This window comes from Myotis lucifugus, unplaced genomic scaffold (assembly GCF_000147115.1).
Source record: "Myotis lucifugus unplaced genomic scaffold, Myoluc2.0 scaffold_0, whole genome shotgun sequence".
NCBI lineage: Eukaryota > Metazoa > Chordata > Mammalia > Chiroptera > Vespertilionidae > Myotis > Myotis lucifugus.
In genome coordinates, this window is record NW_005871048.1 from 60768344 (window position 1) to 60782518 (window position 14175).

Below are 14175 nucleotides of genomic sequence, written 5' to 3' on the forward strand. Positions count from 1 at the left end.
CAAAATAAAATCTGTTTCTCCTTTCGATCTAACCATATATCTTGATCTATCTTAACAAAATATAGACTAATGACATCCAGTGAAGAATTTAACAGAGCTTTGTGGTGAGTTGTGCAACTCTTTGCCAAAATATTTCACCTGGGCTCAGGTTGACAAATTATATTTCTCAGGGCCACCCATACAGTGTAGAAGAAAATACAGCTCCCATAGTAGCCACACTGTTAAAGTTGATAATAAGTGGAAAGGTTCATAAATCCAGTAAATATCACCTGTGATGGAAAAAGCAGCTGGCTTCTGACATTCACAAGTGTTTACAGGGGGCCTGTCAGCAACAACTATTTATCGAGCGCTTACTATGTGCAGACAATGTTCCTGATGGTGGGGATACGGAAGTAAACAAAACAGTGAGCATACCTGCCCATACGGACTTTACATCCTGAAGGGTGTGAGGGAACGAGCCGCTCACATACACAAAAACGACTCAATACATCTGATCATTACAGACACTACTAAGAGCTAGCCTGAAGTGAGATAATCTTACGCAATCACAGGAGAGGTGACATCTAAGGTGTGACTGGTATGTTAAGAAGGGAAATTCATGATGAGGCAGGAGCTGGCAAATATCCCAAGAGAGAAAAGTTCAAAATGCACATCCAAACTTTATGTCGATAATTTAATCTCCCCTCACCCCCCTTTGTGTGAAAGGCTTTCCTACATAGAAATTTAGCAAATTCTCACAGCAACCCTGAGACACGCATTTCATCATCCCTCTTTTACCTGTGAGAGAATGGAAACTAAACAGGGATGTTTGGCAACTTTCCCAAGGTCACATATAAATACAGAGCACAGCATAAATTGAAACCTGGTCTTTTAATCTCGAATTCTGTATAACACATTGCCTTTCACGGGTGCCAAGGCTTTAATGAATTGTTAAGGAACATCCTTAAAAAATTGTAAGACTTCCTTGATAACACTTCACTATTATTATTATCCAGGAAAATAAACATGTCCTTTAATAGCCCTATCAAAGAAAAAAATAAGAGTGTGGGCTCTTTACTGGTAAGAAACCAGGTGTTACAGCTGAGTATCTGGGCTAAGGAGGAGTTCCCTTGAGTATAAAGTGTAGCTGAGACGGTTGAGATTTCATTGTACTTATCATTCATTAAAAGACAATTCAGATTCTCTCTCTCTGCAGAGGCAAAAGGGATAATAGTTAAGAAGAGAGGGGCAGCCCTGACCAGTTTGGCTCAGTGGATAGAGCGTCGGCCTGCGGACTGAAGGGTCCCAGGTTCAATTCCAGTCAAGGGCATGTACCTTGGTTGCAGGCACATGCCCAGTAGAGGGTGTGCAGGAGGCAGCTGATCGATGTTTCTCTCTCATTGATGTTTCTAACTCTCTATCCCTCTCCCTTCCTCTCTGTAAAAAATCAATAAAATATATTTTTTTAAAAAGAAGAGAGGGGCAGAAATACAGAAGCTCAGAGATGTTAATTCCAGATGACAAGAGAGACATCGTAGACCCAAAGAAAATGGAACCAAATGTATTATTTCAAGTTCAGAATCATCTACAAAGATATCAACTGGTAATCAACACCTTATACTCCATGTGGCAGAGAAACTGAGCTCTTACTTTTGGTTACTTTCACCAAGGCTCAAAACCACGGAGATGGGACTGGAAAACAGAAAAAATAAAATGAGGGGGAGAAAAAAATGAAACACATAGAAAATTGTTCTTACAACAAGGGACTTAACGTATACTGAGGAGTACTATTTCATGGTATATTTTGGGTTCTATGCAAAAATATTTTTTTCTAACTTGCTTTTTAGACATAACTCTAAGGTGAGCACATAGAAGATAAACCCTCTCCATTCTTTTTTTAAAATATATTTTTATTGATTTCACAGAGGAAGGAAGAGGGAAAGATAAAACATCAATGATGAGAGAGGATCATTGATCAGCTGCCTTCTGCATGCCCCCTAATTGGGATCAAGCCCATAACCCGGGCATGTACCCTCGACCAGAATTGAACCCAGGACCCTTCAGTCCTCAGGCCAACACTCTATCCGCTGAGCCAGACCAGCTAGGGCAACCCACTCCTTTCGATTAGTCATCTCTGAAGTCAAACCAGCCATATGATTATACCACCCTATTATCCCCTTACCTTCCATGTGGGAACAGACTGTGATGGTAAGATCATAGTGTCAAAGAGGAATTACAGCTTTTAAAATCTAAAAGAGCCATTTAATTTTAAATTTAACTAAATAAAAAATTGAAATTTAGTTCCCCAGTCACAGTAGACACATTGCAAGAGCTAGTTCATGGCTTTTGTGTTGGGCAGCACAGAATAGAGCATTTCCATATCACAGAAAGTTCTTGGGGCACAACTAGACCAGATGATTTTTGTGCAATGACATAAATCTCACATCCTCTCTATCCCCAATCTCTCCAAAAACTTGCTTGGCCTCATTCTGGTCTACTTTTGATTTGCCATTTTTATTCTCTTTGCCATTTTAGTCATAAAATAAAAAGTTTACATAGAGATGTGAAATTAATTGCATTTGTTCTAACACTGTTATTTTACCGATGAGGAAATGCCTGCCTGTTGCAGTAAAATCTACCCTTTCACATAATAACTGGTTAATTAGTGCCTATATATTCCAGGCACTGAGTACAGACCAAATCCTGACCCTCATAAAGCTTAAAGTCTAATGCAGGGAACAAACAATAAAATGCAAACTTAAAAATGCATATAGCTAGCAAGGAAAATAAGCAATTCAGGACAAAGATACAGAGGAAGGGGATGTGGGCAACTCATGACCTGGCTATTATATGAGGACGAAATGTAGCAGACCGACTGTAGAAATAGAAGATAAGAAGGTACTGCAATTGCTCATGTGAGAAGTGATAGAGCTAAGAAGACAGGGAGACACTGTCAAATTTGAGATCTATTTCCAAGATAGAACCTACGGTATTTGCTGATGGGCTGCATATGGAGGATGAGAGAAGGAGAAAGGAATCCTAACTAAAACCTGAAATAGATGGACCAGTTCCCACAAAACGATTTCCCTAGATAAGAGAGACCTCATGCTTCCTTGCACTTTTTTTTTGTTTTCCCTATATCTCCTTTACAACTTCTCTGATGAGCTTCCCAAGTCCCTTCATAGTGTTGATACTTTAAAAAAAAATTCTAGAATTTCTATACTTTGAATATGCTGAAATAGGAAGTCACAGTACTGAGAGCTATGGGGAAGAGTTGTAAATGTAGTTTTCATTATTTATTGCTACAAAGATGACACTGTCTTTTTAAGTTTGTGCCCTAGTTTCTCATATCCACCAGTAGATTTAACATGCCCTGATCACTCCTATTTTTATGTAAAAATATAAATATTTTATTCTCTTAAGCAAAAGAAATGCTAATAAAGAGAAAAGGAATTAATTTCTCAAGAACATTAGGAGGCTGGCTGTACAATTTTAGAGTTTCAAATTTAATAACACAGTGCTGTAGTCTGTGAAGTCTCAGCATGGATATTAGCTCTTGCAGGGAGAGACTGACTTATAGCACCGACCGCCCGGAAACCAGGAAAAGACCCAACAGATTGAACAAGGTAATGCACGGATTTTAAGGGCCTTGATTCACTCAACCTGTCTTAGGCTAACTCTGTGTGTCACCAAACAAACAAAACTCAGATAGGTCATTCTTAATACTGAACAATACAGTTTTTTCATCTCTGGTTTTAATAGCTAACCCAGATTGTTTTGTGACTAACTGGCAACTGATGATACCATCTTTTGCCCTCGGCAAACTGATAAGATTTCATTTTGGAATCTGCTTACTTTCACTTCATGCCCCTTTGTTTTATCTCTCCCACCCACTCCCTGTACACAAGGTTCTATCTTAAGTGTGCATTTCTCATTGGGACTAGGATCGCCCATGGATAGTTAAGACCCATGGGAAGAAATAGCCCTCAAAGCCTAAGTTTCTCCCATCACTCATCCTTGATGTTACCAGAAGGGTAATCTTGGCAGATGACTAAAAGCATGACATCCTCCATGTTATAAGAAACATGTGCACTCATCCAATCTCTGTGATAACTCCTGTGTATTCTATGAAAACATAATTTCACCCAATAGCAAGAGAACACATTTTTCCTGACTTTCATATTATATCACTTTGGAAAAATAATGTTAGACTGTTTCTTATGATCAATTCTGATAGTTTCAAGATGAAACTTTTCTGGGAGGTGGTGGGAGGGAGGGAGGGAGGGAGGGAGGGAGGGAGGGAGAGAGAGAGAGGGAGAGAGAGAGAGAGAGAGAGAGAGAGAGAGAGAGAGAGAAGAAGAAGAAGAAGAAGAAGAAGAAGAAGAAGAAGAAGAAGAAGAAGAAGAAGAAGAAGAAGAAAAGAAGAAGAAGGAGAAGGAGAAGAAGGAGGAGAAGGAGGAGGAGGAGGAGGAGGAGGAGGAGGAGGAGGAGGAGGAGGAGGAGGAGGAGGAGGAGAAGGAGAAGGAGAAGGAGAAGGAGAAGGAGAAGGAGAAGGAGAAAGAGAAGGAGGAGAAGAAGAAGAGGAGGAGGAGGAGGAGGAAGAAGAAGGAAGAAGAAGAGAAGGAAGAGGAAGAAGAGTGGTGAGATAAAGATGGCGAATATGAAAAAACAAGGTTGGAACACTGAAATAGAAAGGGGAACAATGACTTCAGATTTGGCCTTAAAAGAGCCAATGGTGAGACTTGCCAATCAGCTGAAATTTTGCCAGTTCTGGACTTATGTACATTATATATGTTTGATTCTATCATATAGTTATGGACAAGTTGCTCAAGCACAAAGAGACCAGGTAGCATACATAAAGCCACATATGTGAGGAAGAGGGGGAATATAAACAACATCACAGGCCTCTTGGCTGCCAGCCTTACGTTTCAAAGGCACACACAGAGACCTAGAACTATTGCAGAGGGGTGGCTTCAAATACAACTGCCTTCACATCATTGCCAGAAAGGGCTCCTCAAACTATATGCATCCTTCTTTTAAACCAATTCCTCCAAAGAGTATAACTTACTCCCTTAATTTTTACTATCAATATTGATGGTGAGTAATTTGAAGTTTCCTTTAAGAAAGACATACAATATCAGGCATGGAGACACAATGATTAATAAGCCACCTCGAACTCTCCATTTTAAACACCTTCTGTGATTCAATTGTTTTCCATGTGTCCATCAATGGACACCCCAAAGAGACCAGATTCTCCACACTTACTTTGATCTCAGTGTTCTCCAAACTACCCTTCACACGAGGTTAGCTCCAATATGCAATTTTTCTTTGCTGTATATTAAAATCCTTTCCTTATTATTTCTTACATTTTCATTTCTCTCTTCTGCCACTTTTTCCCATTAACCTAAGACACTTATGTTTCCTAGCCATACCCCACACCCCTAATATTGTACAGTCTCTTCCTTTTGCCCATAGAGCCATTCTACACAGGACTGTCCTTACAAAATTCCATTCATACTTCAAGATTCAGGCCAAATCAACTGACCTTTCTTTATACTTCCACTGATATTTAACGTGTTTACTTATCACATTATATTATAATTAGCAATTTATATGTCTGCCTTTTCCACTAGACAATGACCCCCTCAAGGAAAGGAATGGACCCTAATTCATCTTCAACGCCTCCACTTACAGTCTGGCACTTTGTAGATATTCAACAGATTTTTGTAAATGAAAGAATGTACTGTGTCAATTGATAACTACACTATTTATTGAGTTCTATAATTACCATTATAAACATTCTTCATGACTTAATCTCATTCTCATAACAAGCTCATGAAGTAGAAGCTATTACTATCCCATACAGCAGATAAAGAAACTGAAGAACAGAGTTAGATAAATTGCCCAAGGTCACAAAGCTAGGAAATGGAAAGGATGGGATTTGAACCCAGATGCTTTTAACCATTAGGCATTAGACTGACTGAAGATTAGGGGTCAGTAACCTTTTCTCTTATAGAGCCACATAGTAAATAGTTTTGATTGTGGCCCTAACATAACTAGTCAACTTTACAATTGTAGCAGGAAAGCAGCTAGAGACAATATGTAAATGAATGAGTATGGCTGTATTTTGATAAAATTTTATTTACAAAAGTGGACAATGACCTGATTTGACCTAAGACAAATGGTTTCCTGGAACTTAATGTAGACTCTGTCTTATATATCCCAATATTGTGCACATTCAAGTACTTTAGTATTAAAAATAGACCCATGGGGTAAATCATGGAAAAGTAAGAGGCATTCCTTATTAGCAGCAGAGGAAAAATGATTACTGGGACAGCTGAAGAATGGCAGTGGTCACAGTAGGCTATGATACTGCTGTTTAGGCTTATTTCAGGGTGTTAAATTAATCTGTTATAGTGGCTAAGACTATCCTGGAATTCTTCATAACGTGGTTGCAGTGGCTGCTGATACTGCTCTTAGCAAATCAAACCCCATCTCTTCCATCAATACCACAGTAAAGATCTTTCCTGAAATTTCGTCTTAGGTTTAGCGCTCGGTGTGGTTAAGGAGAGGGCTCCAGAATGACTGTGCTGCCCAGCATTTGATGGCTATGTGCCTAGAAGATCAATTAGAATGGTTGCCAAGAAAATGTCTCAATCTATTTTCTATCCACTCAGCAAAGACTTCTCTGGCTGCTATCATGAGTCATGCCACATGCAAGCCTTCTGACCAGGCTGGCTGGGGCCCTAAGTCCACTGTTATAAAACAAAATAAATGTAAAATGTAGGTAATAGCAGCATTGCAAGAGGTCTCCATTTGTTTGGCTTGGGAAGGGGTGTGGCTGTTGGTGGTATCCCTAACATTAAATTTTCAGAACCCAGAGGAATCATCTCTGAAATCTCTTTGTAATTTTTGTGCTGTACCCACCAAAGGATTAGTGCCTTTCACATAATGTTTGAGTGAATGTGTCCTACTTCCTAGTTTCTAGAGCTGTGCTGCCTGTTGACATTGCTCATTCTGCAGATTCTGAGCAGCCCCTGCAGATTCTTGGTGCCAAGTCCCTGCCTGTCCTCTGTTGGATCCAATGGGTTTCCTTGAAGCAGCTACCACTGGATTCAAGGATTTCTATGTTCATCACCTACTTGCCTCTCTGCACTTGCAGCTTTAGTTCCAGAACTGATTGAATTGATCTGTAGCACACCTTGTTCCTCCTCATTTTGTTCCAGTCTCCTTGATCAACCAACTTTGCTAGGACTTTCTGCAACCCACTTACTTGCTCTTCCAATTTGACATAAAATCCATTCTAACTGAACTCTTAGCTTTTACACTTGCTTTTCTTACTTGGCTTTTGTCTTTCCTTCTGGCTTTGGTATTTTTATAACTATTGTGACACCATGCTATCATCGCAACTTATGTCTTCCCCTTACAGCAGGCTTCCCTGGGAGGGGGCAGTTTTCCATCCATCAGGTCTGGATATGAGAAAAGAACCTGTACATACTCTCTGCATTGTCCCCTCAGCCTCTTATCTTTTAGGTGTGATCTAGTTCCCCTTGGCCACATGCTCCTGCATCTTCACATTTTTCTGTGCTTTACAATCTTCTATGTAGATGAAGGACTCTTCAAAGGGCTTTTGTAATCATATATATTTTTTAATTTTCTGTCTAAATTCTGACCAACAACACAAAAAATAATCAAATAGAAGTTCACTGAATATGGGTATCCCAAAAAAATGTATACACAAATTTTGAACAATTATAACGGCAGTGTTTATTAAAATACATTTCATTTTCAAAATTGTGTATATTTTTGGGGGACCCTCTGTATTTAAGAAAACCATTGGCTCAATTTGTACAATTAATATATATATATATATATATATATATATATATATATATATATATATATATCACTGGTTGTTGTTTTTTAAATATATTTTTATTGATTTCAGAAAGGAAGGGAGAAGGAGAGAGAGATAGAAACATCAGTGATGAGAGAGAATCATTCATTGGCTGCCTCTTGCACGCCCCCACTAGGGATCAAGTCTGCAACCCAGGCATGTGACCTGACCAGGAATTGAACTGTGACTGAGCTGTAGAGGTCAAGCTATCTTACTATTTGCTCTCAGTCACTGTTTGCCTACAGGAGATAGGAAAAAAATTGGTTTTTTCTTTACATATTTTTTCTTTTATAAACACAGGTAAACTGGGTTTAATGGCCCATTACAAGAGAGTGTTCAGTTACTTGCTAGGACTAGTATATTATGCCAAAGTCCAAATTTTATGCCTTCAAAAATTAACCCATATATGGATTTTCCAGATTTTGTTTATTTGTTTTATTTATTTTTTACTTGTAACACAATCCAAAACAGATGAGAATATATTTGTTTTCAGTTGATTCTCAAATCATAATTATCAAATATTGTATTTCTTTCTGCATTGTTCAAAGGCTGCAACAGTGATTTGAAAGAGACAAAAGATATCTAATGAACACTGCTGTTCCTCTGGGGGAAAGTTCTACCCATCTAACAGCTATTTTAAGATGTTGAAGATGCATTACCACAGGCTGCAATTACTCTGTGAATCCCAATTTGAAATGATGTCTCATCTCTCAAGGGTGTAATCCTAGGGTCCCATTTCCTTTTTCAGGCAAAGTAAACCATCTCTTTGACTATTAAGACCACTACAGGCAATCTCAGACAATCCAAATCCTCTTCATCATTAAGTAAATTTAATTATCTTTCAAAAATAGTCAGTTTGAAATTCTCAAAAATAATAACCGACAGTGATAATAAGAGCAAATCAGCCACAAATAATCACTAATTATGGTCAAATGTTGAATAAAGATCACATTTACTAATGGAGATTCTTTAAGCATCGTATCTATGTAGTACTGAAAGAAATGTTATAAATATATCTGATTGTTAGAGCTTTGAATGAGCTTTTATAAACCAATAGTGCCATGTCTTCATGCAATAGTTATTATTTACTGCATTTGTCTTCTTCCAAATTAATTTCCCCAATGTCTTAAGGCCTTTTTCAATCAAAAAGGCAGAAGCTCCAGACCTGAAATGCCCTCTCAGTTTTTTCTTCCTTATCCATGTTCTTCATCCCCTTCAAAGGATACCATAGGCGACCCTGGTCTGTCTAACCACATTACACTAATAGGCTCAGAGGGCATGTATATTCAGAGCAATCTGGAATATTGTTGATTATGTTTCTAAGTTAAATAACAAGCTCACAGAAAATTATCTCCTCTATTTAAATTTTATTTTTTGTTTCTTCTGTCTCTTCAATTGTAACAAAGTTTAATCAATTTTGTTAAAGGGAAAAACTAAGCAATAGCTCTCAAAAATAATTTATTAATAATAATCACCTTGAGCCCTAGCCGGTTTGGCTCAGTGGATAGATTGTTGGCCTGAAGACCAAAGGGTCTTGGGTTTGATTCCAGTCAAGGACACGTACCTCAGTTGCAGGCTCCTCATCGGCCTGGGCCCTGGTAGGGGCTTGGGCAGGAGGCAACCAATCGATGTGTTTCTCTCACATTGATGTTTCTCTCTGTCTTTCCTTCTCTCTTCCACTCTCCCTAAAAATCAATGAAAAAATATCCTGGAGCAAGGATTAACAATAATAATAACAATAATAATCACCTGGCCCTGCTGGCACAGCTTGGTGATTTGAGGTCTACCTATGAGCCATGAGGTCATAGTTTGGTTCCCAATCAGGGCACATTCCCTGGTTGTGGGCTTGATCCCTAGTTTGAGGAGTGCAGGAGGCAGTCTAATGGTGATTCCCGCTCATCATTGATGTTTCTGTCTCTTTCTCCCTCTCCCTTCCCCTCTAAAATCAATAAAAATAAAAAAATAAAAAATCACCTTAACAAAAGTGATATAACTGACCTGCATAGAGACAGATGTTTTTACCTGTGTCTTCTGATTGTGAACATTTATTCATTTGGATCTCTTCATGTTCCCTCAGCCCCTTATATCATTTCTTGAATGATAACATTATTTTTCCAGTCCCACAGCCACTACTTGAGGACAGGTGACCATGGTCTTTCACCTGCGTTACTACACCCTTTCGAACTGGCCTCCCAGGTCCTAGTCTTGACCCCTATTCCCACCTGGTAACCTATTCTCTACACTTCAGTCCTAATAAGAACTTCAAACTCTCTAACCAATTTATTGAGCCTTTCAAGGTCTATTCCCTACTTATGCTGGCAGCCTTACCACCCCTTACTTCCTGCTTATTATAGCACATGTCATGTTCTCTTCCCTGTAGGTTTGCAGACATTGTGCTTCAGTCTGCCTAAATACCTTTGCCTCTTCCCATTTCTTTGTCAAACACCCTTGAGGTTTCAGCAAAATTTTTAGAGACATATTTTTCTTCCACAGTATTTTTCACATTTTATATCATACTAGTGGCCTGGTGCACGGATTTTTGCACATTGAAAGGAAATTAATTAGAAAAAATATTTTAATATCGCTATTCACCCTTTCTCTATAAAAGAAGTGTCAGAGATGAAAGAAAATTAGTAAAATGTATATGAAAATAATATATAAATTGATTAATAAATAAGCAATAACAACAACAAAGACATGATATAAAAACAACAAAAACAACATTGATAAAAACAATGACTGATAAGTTGATTAAACTTATTCTAATATCTCCCTGTATGCCACATTAAGAGTAAAAACATTTTCAGAGTGCTTGACTACTTTCCCTTATGATGAAGTATCTAGAACTTTAACTTTAATGTCACATGCTACATAATAAATGAGGATGCAATTATCAAACATAGTTGTGGTGGTATGACTGTTACAGTTTTGCCTATCACTTAATTTCTCCTTTGTTCATATTCTGTCAATGATGCCACTTTCTTTCAGCTTCAGAATGTCAACAAAAACAACCAAATTCACAATCGACAATGACAGATCAAAATACACGCCTGCAATTGGCACCAGAAAAAGCTTTATATGTATCATGTATCGCACATGTGCGAGTCAACATTTATTTTTAAATTGCCAGTGCACATCATATGTAGTGGCCGGTCAGTCGGTTGGTCAGACAGTCGGATGGACGGATGGTCAATCACTTAGCCTTTTATATATGTAGATGATTAATATTCTCTTCACCACATGAGGACAGGGCCATCACTGCCTTGCACACCATTTTATAACCAGTAAACAACTTAATGTTTTCAGAATGGAATGACTGATTGATTAGTTGGGTGCAAGGATGGATGGATGGATGGATAGATGGATGAATGAGTAGATATTATAATGTGGGGCGTTAGGATGGCTATCTGAGAAAAGATCAGAGACAAAGGAACTTGCAATCCCCTTGCTGGCAACAACAGTCATCCATGATCTTGCTTTCCACAGTCAACTGAGGTCTGAAAATATTAAATGAAATATTCCAGAAAAAAAACAAGTCATAAATTTTAAATTATGCAACATTCTGAGTAGCATGATGAAATTTCTTGAAGTCTTTCTTCCTTCCACCCAGAACATGAATCATTCATTTGTCCAGCATCTCCATACTGGACAAATGTGGAGTCACCTGCCCACTAGTCACTTAGTATCTGTCTCAGTTATCAGATCAATTGTCATGGTATCACAGCACTTGTATTCAAGTGATCCTTATTTTACTGAATAATGACCTCAAAGCACAGGAGTCTTGATGCCCACAATTCAAATAAGTCAAAGTGTCTCTTATGTATTGTCAGAAGGTCATAATGCCTAAGGCATTCACTTCACTTCATGTCTTCACATAGACATTTTATTATCTTACATCATCCATTGCAATAAGGGTGAGATCAATTCAATAAGATATTTGGAGAGAGAGAGGCCATGTTTGAATAACTTTTATTACAGTATATTGTCATAATTGTTCTATTTTATTATTAATTATTGTTGTTAATTTCTTACTGTGACTAATTAATAATTCAAATTTTATAATATGTATGTATGTATAGGACAAACATAGCATATAGGATTTGGCACTATCTGCAGTTTCAGGCATCCACTAAGGGTCTTGGAACAGATCTCCTATGTGTACAGGGAACTTCTATATGGATAAATGTTTGATTACTTTCCAATTTAGGAGTTGTTCAAATCATTGGCAAACTAATATAATTCTTATATAGATATTAGTTAATATTTCCATTTATTTTAATGGCTAAGTCAAAATGGGAAAAATAGGATATATGACAACTTCACTCATTCATCAATGATGTGAGGACTTATTTGCTGAAACATATAATAGTACTGTCACAATATCTCCTCAAATTTTGTGCTATTCCTAATGTGATGACTATAGACTATATGCCCATTTAAGTTTAATATGCATTAACATTTTCCCTATTACTTTCTTATGTCAAGGTAATCAACAAAATAATAAATCTAATCCTGGTAGAGTAGGGTGTAGGAGGAGCATCTGTCAATTTCTGTGGTGTAAAGATTCCTATCATGACCAATAGCAGTCTTTGCTTCCTATTTTTATCTCATCACCAACTCAGCATAACAAAGGCCACTCTTTTGGGATTAACTGACATTAGAGGAAGCTCGTATAAATATTAATTAGGCACTTTGTATGTATTGCTCACATTTGGTACTAACATCAATGTATCATATTGAAAGAGAAAGGAAACACTAAAGTTTCTCATTCTTATTTTTTGGACTCAACCACTGTTAGTAAACACTATAGTAATTGCTGCAGTGGTCAGACAAGACCTGCCATCTGCAGGATTGAAGTGTTCATTCCTCCAGCTACTGAAGGCACTGGTAGCCAAAGGCTCTCAGCTGAGTCTCTCTCCAGTCATTGTCCTTATCTGAACAAAGCTACCTAGTCCAAAATCATTCCTCTCCCCTTATGACAGCCTGTAGGAAACAACAGGTCATTTCAGGGGCATGTGGACACAGTGCCCTTTATTTGATTTAGGACAACTCTGTAGGGCCATTCCAGCTCCAGTGCTCTCTGGGGGATCTACTGAGGTTTCTGATGCAACTGTACTAGCCTTCAACTTTTCTCTCTGCCCAGTTCTGCTTTCTTAACTCCTCAATCAACATATGCACACAAAACTCACCTCGAGGTCTGTTCCTTGGGGATCTCAACATATAGCAGCCCTCAATTTTGTGTAATGCTTATCAATGCATAAATTTTAATATAACCTCATGCCAAAGGATGTATGATATATCAAAATAAAAATCTGAAGCATAACATTAGTAAATAGAACAGGTAATCAATTGCAATAATATTTACAATTGATTTAATAGGACCATCTCAGCTCTAAAATTGTGATTTTAAATGCATCTTTATAAAAATAAAACTACGTATTAGCTTAAATAGTAGATAGCTCTTATAACAATGGATTAGGTGTTCCAATAGGAGTATTAAAGTGTGTTGTATTTATGACAAGGCTTTCATGAGACAGAACATTCTAATCCAAATAATAGTGTTATACTGAAAGTATTTAGTCATTTGCATTATTATGTAGTGTCTGGAAGTTTGAGGTGAGTGAAATTGGCCATACATATGAGAACTAATTTAGCTAACATTAACAATCATCAAAGAGTGAAAATGACCTTACTTTCTAAAATGGAAGGGCATTCTATATAATAAAAGGCTAATATGCAAATCCACCAAACGGTGGAATGACCAGTCACTATGACGCACACTGACCACCAGGGGGCAGCTCCTGCCCCCTGGTGGTCAGTGTGCTCCTGCCGAAGGAGCGCCTCAGCCAGAAGCCAGGCTCAGGGCTGGCGAGTGCAGCAGCAGTGGTGGGAGCCTCTCCCGCCTTCATGGCAGCACTAAGGATGTCCGACTGCTGTTCAGTAAGACATCCGCCGAGGGCTCCCAGACTGCAAGAGGGTGCAGGCTGGGCTGAGGTATCCCCTCTCCCCGCTGAGTGCACGAATTTCATGCACGGGCCTCTAGTATTTAATGATCCCTAGTTAGCTAACTACCATCTTTTTTTTTTAATATATTTTATTGATTTTTTACAGAGAGGAAGGGAGAGAGATAGAGAGATAGAAACATCGATGAGAGAGAAACATCGATCAGCTGCCTCCTGCACATCTCCCACTGGGGATGTGCCCGCAACCCAGGTACATGCCCTTGATCGGAATCGAACCTGGGACCTTTCAGTCCACAGGCCGACGCTCTATCCACTGAGCCAAACCAGTTTTGGCTG